Source organism: Trichosurus vulpecula, chromosome 3, assembly GCF_011100635.1.
Source record: "Trichosurus vulpecula isolate mTriVul1 chromosome 3, mTriVul1.pri, whole genome shotgun sequence".
Classification (NCBI taxonomy): domain Eukaryota; kingdom Metazoa; phylum Chordata; class Mammalia; order Diprotodontia; family Phalangeridae; genus Trichosurus; species Trichosurus vulpecula.
In genome coordinates this window covers 408630797-408639691 of record NC_050575.1, presented here as the reverse complement: position 1 = coordinate 408639691, position 8895 = coordinate 408630797, and positions in this window count along the sequence as shown.

Sequence of the window (8895 nt, the reverse complement as noted above, 5' to 3'; positions counted from 1 at the left end):
GACTTGGATATAAAGGTTCATGCCATGGGCAAATTAAGGGAGCACAGAAAATATTGCCTGACAGATCTATGAATAAATGAAGAATTTTTGACCAAATAGGAGAGAGAGAGCATCATGGAATAAAAAAATCGATCCTTTTGATTACATTAAAGTTTTTGCACAAACAGAACTAATGTAGTCAAGATTAGAAGGAAGCAGGAAACTCAGAAAAAATTTTTACAGCAAGTTTCTGTGATAAAGACTTCAAGTCTTGAGAACTCTCAGGGGGCGGAGCCAAGATAATAGAGTAAAAGCAGGAAGCTTGAGCTTCCCCCCCAAGCCACTCAAAATATCTATAAAAGTTACACTAAACAAATTCTAGAGCTGCAGAACCCACAAAATGACAGAGTAAAACAGATCCCAAGACAACCTGGAAGGTGGACAGGAAAGTTCTATCACACTGGCCTGGGAGCTGAGCGCAGTCCAGCTTGGGCTGCAATGCCACAGACAGGGCTGGAGCAGGCCTCAGAGGACTGAATCATTAACAGCTGTGGTTTACAGACTTCTCAACCCACAAATGCAAAAGACACCATAGAAGGTAAGTGGGAAAACTCTGCTGGACCTGAGTGAGAGAGGAACGAAGTCTGGCCCCAGCCCCAGGGCAGCAGAGGTGGCAGTGGTAGCAGTGGTGGAGGCAGCAAGAGCACCAGTTTCTGGAGCTCCCTGCCCACAGACTGTGTGGGGATGGAGCACCTGATCAGAGGGGGATTGTAGGGATCTTTTTGCTGGCACTCAGGCGGGATTCTCTTGCTTTGCCCTGCTTGGATCTGGGTCACGGTACTGCATGGTGGTTCTGGGGTGAGGAGGAGCACTGGTCTGGCAGAGCTTGTAACAGTAATGGAGAGGGAATCCTTCTCACAGTTCCAAGGCAGAAAAGAGTGCTTGTGGTCACTCACAGACCAGAATGCAGGCCAGGCCAGGAGTTAAACACCTCTCCTTTGATCATACCACCTTGGAATAACTAAAAATTTACAGACCCCTAGAAGTATTTCTGAAAACAGTTCACAAAACCCCTGAAGTTTGGGACAGACACCCTACACAGTGGAAGCAGAGACCTTTTTTAATAAAGAGCTAAATAGTCAAGCAATTGGCTAGGAAAATCAGCAAACTGCAGAAAAAAAAAATCAGACTACAGAATCTTACTTTGGTGACCAGGAAGATCAAAACATACAACCAGAAGAAGACAACAAATTCAAAGCTCCTACATCAAAAGCCGCCAAGAAAAATATGAATTGGTCTCAGGCCATGGAAGAGCTCAAAAAGGATTTGGAAAATCAAGTAAGAGAAGTAGAGGTAAAATTGGGAAGAGAAATGAAAGTGATGCAGGAAAATCATGAAAAATGAGTCAACAGCTTGCTTAAGGAGACCAAAAAAAAAAATACTGAAGAAAATAACACCTTAAAAAAATAGACTAACTGAAATGGCAAAAGAGGTCCAAAAAGCCAATGAGGAGAAGGAACTGGCCAAATGGAAAAGGAGGTCCAAAATATCACTGAAGAAAATAACTCCTTAAAAATTAGAATGGAGCAAATGGAAGCTAATGACTTTATGGAAATCAAGAAATTATAACACAGAACCAAAAGAATGAAAAAATAGAAGACAATGTGAAATATCTCACTGGAAAAACCAATGACCTGGAAAATAGATCCAGGAGAGGTAATTTAAAAAAATTATTGGGCTACCTGAAAGCCATGATCAAAAAAAAGAGCCTAGACATCATCTTTCAAGAAGTTATCAAAGAAAACTGCCCTGATACTCTAGAACCAGAGGGTAAAATAGGAATTGAAAGAATCCACTGATTGCCTCTCAAAAGAGATCCAAAAAGGAAAACTCCTAGGAATATTGTAGCCAAATTCCAGAGTTCTCCAGGTCAAGGAGAAAATACTGCAAGCAGCCAGAAAGAAACAATTCAAGTATTATAGAAACACAAAATCTAGAAACTTCTGCATTAAAGGATCAGAGGGCTTAGAATATGATATTCCAGAGGTTAAAGGAACTAGGATTAAAACCAAGAATCACCTACCCAGCAAAACTAAGTATAATACTTCTGGGGGAAAATAGACATTCAATGAAATAGAAGACTTTCAAGCATTTTTGATAAAAAGAACAGAGCTGAACAGAAAATCTGACTTTCAAATACAAGAATCAAGAGAAGCATGAAGAGGTTGTTGTATGTGTCCTTCATTCTCAAAGAGAACCATAACATCAGGGAAATGATGACATGATTTGCAGTTGACTTTGATTTGAGTGAGGGAGGGCTGGGGAAGATCACCAGCCTCACACATGAAAAGGTAAACAGAAAAGAGAAAATAATGTACTTATTAAAGTTGAACTGTTTACATTCCTACATGGAAAGATGAGACTTTTCTCAGTATTAGGGCAGTTGAAGGGAATACACACACACACACACACACACACACACACACACACACGGAGGGCACAGGATGAGTTGGATATGAAGGGATCATATCTAAAAAATACAATTAAGGGGTGAGAGAGAAATATGTTGGGAGGAGAAAGGGAGAGACAGAATGGGGTAAATTCTCCTATAAAAGAAGAAAGAAAACGTTTTTACAATGGAGGGGAAGGGGGGTGAGGTGACAGTGAATGAGTGAACCTTACTCTCATCTGATTTGGCTTAAGGAGGGAATAACATGCACACACAATTGGGTATCTGACTCTACAGGAAAGTAGGGAGGAAGGGGATGGGGGGTGGTGAGAAAAGGCAGGGCAGATTTGGAGAAAGGGTAGTCAGAATCAAACACTCTTGAAAAGGGACAGGGCTAAAGGAGAGAACAGAATAAATGGAGGGTGGAATAGGATGGAGGGACATATAATGTCATAAAATGACTATTACGGAAGTGTTTTGCATAACTATACATGTATGACCTATATAAAATTGCTTGCCTTCTCAATGAGGGTGGGTAGGGAGGGAAGAAGGGAGAGAATTTGGAACTCAAAGTTTTAAAACAAATGTTAAAAATTGTTTTTACATGCAACTGGGAAATAAGATATATAGGCAATGGGGTATAGAAATCTATCTTGCTTTACAAGAAAGTAAGGGTAAAGGAAATAAGGGGGGCAGCATTGATAGAAGGCAGGGCAGACTGGGGAAAAGGGTAATCAGAATGCATGCCATCTTGAGGTGGGCAGAGGGGGAGAGATGGGGAGAAAATTTGGAACCCAAAATCTTGTGGAAATGTTGAGAACTAAAAATAAACAATTGTTTTTTTTTTTTAAAAGACCTCATCTCTGAAATATGTAGAGAACAAAAATATATAACAACTCATTCCCAAATTGACAAATGGTCAAAGGATATGAACAGGCAGTTTTCAAAAGAAGAAATCAAAGTGATCTTTGATCATATGAAAACATGCTCTAAATCACTAATGATTAGAGAAATGCAAATTGAAACAACTTAGAGATACTGCCTCATACCTATCAGATTGGCTAATATGACAGAAAAGGAAAAGAATAAAGATTGATAGGAAGGCAATGAGGAAAAATTGGGATACTGATCCACTGTTGTTGGAGTAATGAACTACTCCAATCATTCTAGAGAGTAATTGGGAACTATTCCGAAAGGGCCATACAACTCTGCATACCTTTTGACCCAGCAATACTTTTGCTAGGTCTGTATCCAAAGAGATCAAAGAAAAAATAACCTTTATGTACAAAAATAGCAGTTCTTTTTCTGGTGGCAAAGAATTTGAAAACAAGGGGATGCCCACCAAGTGGGGAATGGCTGAACAAGTTGTGGTATGTGATTATGATGGACTACTATTGTGTTCTAAGAAACAATAAGCAGCATAGTTTCAGAAAAAGCTGGGAAGACTTATATGAACTGATGAAAAGTAAAGTGAGCAGAATCAGGAGACCATTGTACACAGTAAGAGCAATGTTGTACAATCATCACCTGTGAATAACTTCGCTGTTTTTAGCAATAGAATAAGACAATTTTGAGGGATTTATGATGAAAAATGCTATTCACATCCCAAGAAAGAACTGGATTGACTCTGATTGGAGATTTAAGCATATGCATTTTATTTTATGGTGGGTTTTTTTTGTCTGTTTTCTTTTGGAACATGGCTAATGTGGAAATGTTTTACGTGACTACACATACACATATTTTTTGTTCCAAAGTTATATTTCTTAAATTATAAAGCCCTTTACTTCCTCCTATATCCCCCACACACATTTTAAGAGATAATCAATTAGACCCCTATTTTATATGATTCCACATGGGTGGTGACTATGACTTCTGACACTGGGCCTCAGAGCTCTGAACTGGATTGTAAGTTCACTTGCTTAATAGAGGACCTCCATCCTTGATTTTCCTTGTTATGGTGACCAAGCCCAGCATGGTGGAGGTAAGTCAATTACATGGAATTTCCCAGCTGTGACAAGCCCTTGTCATCCCTGTATTGCCCAACATGGAGAAATGACCATGGGCACTGGGCCAACAAATGGTCCTGGTTGCCAACCTATGGCCTGCCTTTTTATCAGTCTGGGAGTGTGCTCATCAGGACCCCCTGAAAGGTCAAGTTAAGTCTGTCAAAGTCTGCTCATTAGCCCATTTGTCAGCCAATAGGATTCTGTATTTTGTTTAGACCCTCCTTCCTAGAGGGTCAAGGGCAAGGTCTGTCAACCAGTGAGATTGTTTTTTTTTAAATTTTCCATCTGTATAGTCTGAGTATCAAGCATAAAACTCAGGCCCTGGAGCAAGGAGGCATCTCAGATTGTGAGGAAAAGCTGAGGTCCATTTCATTAGAGGGAAACACAGATCCTTTAATAAAGTCCCATTGGCTTAGAGCTCTGCCTCAGTTTCTTTTATTGTAGTTTGGACAATTTTACACGTAACATACACTGGAAATAAAATGCAAAGAAACACAAATTCGTATAAGCAGAGTCAAGCAATACAACTTCTCACATTGGATACAGCCCAAAATATTTCTCACTGGTCCATTACCTCTCACATGAGGTAATCAGCACTCTTGCATATTCATATTCTAGAATCATGGTTGATCACTGTGTTAAGTAATTTTTAAGTTCTTCAGAATGGATTGTCTGTCACAGCATTGATGTTATAGTATAAATTCTTCTCATTCATCTCAGCATCACCCCCACGGAAGTTCTCCCAGGATTTCTTTAGAACTGTCTCTTCATTTTTTAGAGAAAAATAATATTCATTAATATACCATAATTTTTCTGTCTTTCCTCAATTGAAATACATCCCCTTTATTTTCCAGTTCTTTGCCACTACAAAAAGAGTTGATATAAGTATTGTGAAATTTTGTGTCTTTTCCCTCTTTGGGCTCTCTGGGATACAGTCCTACTAATGAATTAAAGGTTACATACAGGTTGGTACTTTCTTGGGCATAGTTACAAATTGTTTTCCAGAGTAACTGGAGCGATTTACAGTTCTCCCAATAGTGAATCAATGTGTCTATTTTCCCACTCCTTTTTTGTCAACTTAAACAATATGATTGATATGTCCTGTTCTGTTACTCTGGGCATTTTACTTCTTACAATTATTCATCCATTTCATTTAACTTGTTGGCTTCTTGTGAGAAAATTGAACAAAACACTTACTAAAAATATTCTTTATTTCTTCATTGATTGTCATTTTTCTTTTTTATACTTTGATATACTGGTGGTTTGGTTTTCTATTTTCCTTTCAGTCAAATTAGCTAATGATTCATGTATTGCTTTGTTTTCAAAAAGCTGTAACTCCCAGTTTTAACTATCAGTGTGTTTTTTTACTTTCAGTTTTGTTGATCTCTTCTTTTACACTTTAATTTTCTATTTTGGTGTTTTTATTTTAAAATAATATTTTATTCCTCCACCCCAACTATATGGACAAGTTTAACTTTCTTTTTTAATTTGTATGGTCCAGATTATATCTCTCCCTCCCTTCCCTTCTTCCTGAGGTGGTCAGTAATCTGCTATAAGTTATATGTGTGCAATCACATAAAACATATTTCTACATTATTCATTTTGTGGAAGAAAGCAGAAGGAAGCAAGGAAGGAAAGAAGGAAGGAAGAAAGAAAAGAAAGAGAAAGAAAGAAAGAAAAAGGAAGAAAGAAAGAAAGAAAGAAAAAGGAAGAAAGAAAGAAAGAAAGAAAGAAAGAAAGAAAGAAAGAAAGAAAGAAAGAAAGAAAGAAAGAAAGAAAGAAAAAGAAAGAAAGAAAGAAAAGAAGTTAGGACACTTCAGTTCTTTCTCTGGTTGCAGATAGTACTCTTCATTAAAAATCTTTTGGGATTTTCTGCTTCCCTCCTAATTTTTGTTGCATTGGCTTTTTTTGTACAAAAACATTTCAATTTAACATAATCAAAATTATCCATTTTGCATTTTGTAATGTTCTCTATCTCTTTTTGGGTCATGAATTCTTTTCTTTTTGGAACATTGTTACATTGCTGGTGGAGTTGTGAGATGAACCTGCCATTTTGGAGAGTAATTTGGAACTACGCCCAAAGGGCCACAGGAATGTTCATACCCTTTGACCCAGCTATACCACTTCTAGGGTTGTATCCCAAAGAAATCATACAAGAGGGAAAGGGACCCATATGTACAAAAATATTTATAGCGGCTCTTTTTGTGGTAGCCAAGAATTGGAAACGAAAGGGATGCCCATCAATTGAGGAATGGCTGAACAAGCTGTGGTATATGAAGGTAATGGAATACTATTGTGCCATAAGAAATGGGGATGTTACGGACTTCATAACAACCTGGAAAAACCTACACAACATAATGCTGAGTGAGCGAAGCAGAGCCAGGAGAACATTGTATACAACCACAGATACATGGATTCTGTGAGGACCAACCCTGACAGACTTCACTCTTCTCAGCAACACAAGGTACAAAGACAACTCCAAAGGACTCACGATGGAGAATGCTATCTACATCCAGAGAAAGAACTATGAAGTTTGAATGCAGATTGAGGCACACTTCATGCTCACCTTTTTTTCTTCTCTTTTGTTTTTGTTTTTGCGGTTTTTTTTTGGTTCTGTTTCTTCTTTCTCATGATTCATTCCATTGGTCATAATTCTTCTCCACAACTTGATTAGTGTATAAATTAATTTAATGTGAAGTTATATGAGATTCCATGCCATCTTGGGGAGGGAGGGGGGAGGGAGGGGAGAAAATCTGGAACTCAAAATTATGTAGAACTGTGTGCTGTAAACTAAAAATAAAAAAAAAAATTAAAAAAAAATCTTTTGGGATTATCTTGGATCCGTGTATTAAGGACAATAGCTAAGTCATTCATAGTTGTTCATTAGGCAATATTTGCTCTTACTGTATACAATGTTCTTCTGGTTCTGTTCACTTCACTCTTCATTAGTTCATATAAATCTTTCCAGGTTTTTCTTAAATCATCCTGCTCGCCATTTCTTATTGCACAAAAATAATCCATTATGATCAGATACCAAAACTTGTTCAGCTATTCTCAAATGGATATGCATTCCCTTATTTTCCAATTCTCTGCCACCACAAAGAGAATTGCTATAAATATTTTTGCAAAAATAGGTCCCTCCCCCCCACCCTGCCTTCTTTCTCTTTGGTCTACAGACCTAATAGTGGTATTTCTGGGGCAAAGAGTATGAACAGTTTTATAGCCTTTTGGGCATAGCTCCAAATTGCTGTCCAGAAAAGCTGGATTGTATAATTCACATCAAATTGGATTTCTGGAGGGGAGGGAGGGAATTTGGAACTCAAAATTTTTTAAAATGGAGGGGTGGAGCCAAGATGACAGTGTAAAGGTGGGGACTTGCCTGGGCCCTCCCCTCCTGCCCCCTCACCACCCTCCCACCCCAAATAACTTTAAATAGTGACTCTAACCAAATTCTAGAGCTGCAGAATCTACAAAAAGATGGACTGAAACGATTTTCCAGATAAAACAAATTAAAAGGTTAGCAGGAAAGGTCTGTTGCACCAGTTGAAGAGTGGAGCAAAGACCAGTGCAGGCTAAGCAGCACTGGGTTTCAGTCCCAGGGTGAAGAGGAGCACTAGTACACCTGAACTTGGGACCACAGGGGACCCGGTCACACCTCCAGGGTAGAAGAGTGCTTGTGGTTACTCACAGACCAGTGCATAGTACAGAGGAGTAATAAACACACCTATCCCTAGATCATACCAACTTGGAAGAACTGAAATTTTATGGGCCCCTGAATTACCTCTAGAAACACCTGCACAATATTCTGCCTTCCCCAAAGGGTCTCTAAGTGGGTCCCAAATCTAGCCACCTGGGAGGAAAACTTAAAGCAAACAGCTCCAAGTCTGCTCTGTAATACCTCCTTTGCTCACTATAGCCCTTGTTGCTCTTGTAGGAGGGGGGGAGTTTAACTCAACTCTCCTGGGCTCCACTAGTGTCCTTGCTTCCAATAAAAGACCTTTAGGGATCATCTCAGAAAGGTCCGTTGTTTTACAGATGAAGAGCTCAGATATGTAAAATAACATGCCCAAGTTTCCACAGAGCAGTGGGTGAGAACACTATTCCCAATTAGGTCTTATCCTTTGAGAGGACACAAAGCAGGCAGTCAAGCAGGTTCAGGAATCACTTATATGAAGGATCAGGGATTTTGGGTGTGAAAGTGGAAGGGGAAAGGAGAAAGCTTTGGGCCAAAAGGCAATGTCTTCTAGATTTCTCAGGACAAAAATCTTTGCATAGCTGAAGAACAGGAAGGTAGGATTCTCCAGAACAAGATGCTATAACAGCCTTTTTCCCCCTCTTGCTTCATAGTATTTTATTTTTTTGATTATCTGTAATTTTCAACATTCACTTTTTTAAGATTTTGAGTTCCAATTTTTTTGCTTCCACCCCTCCCCAAGTTAGTAAGCAATCTGATATAGGCTA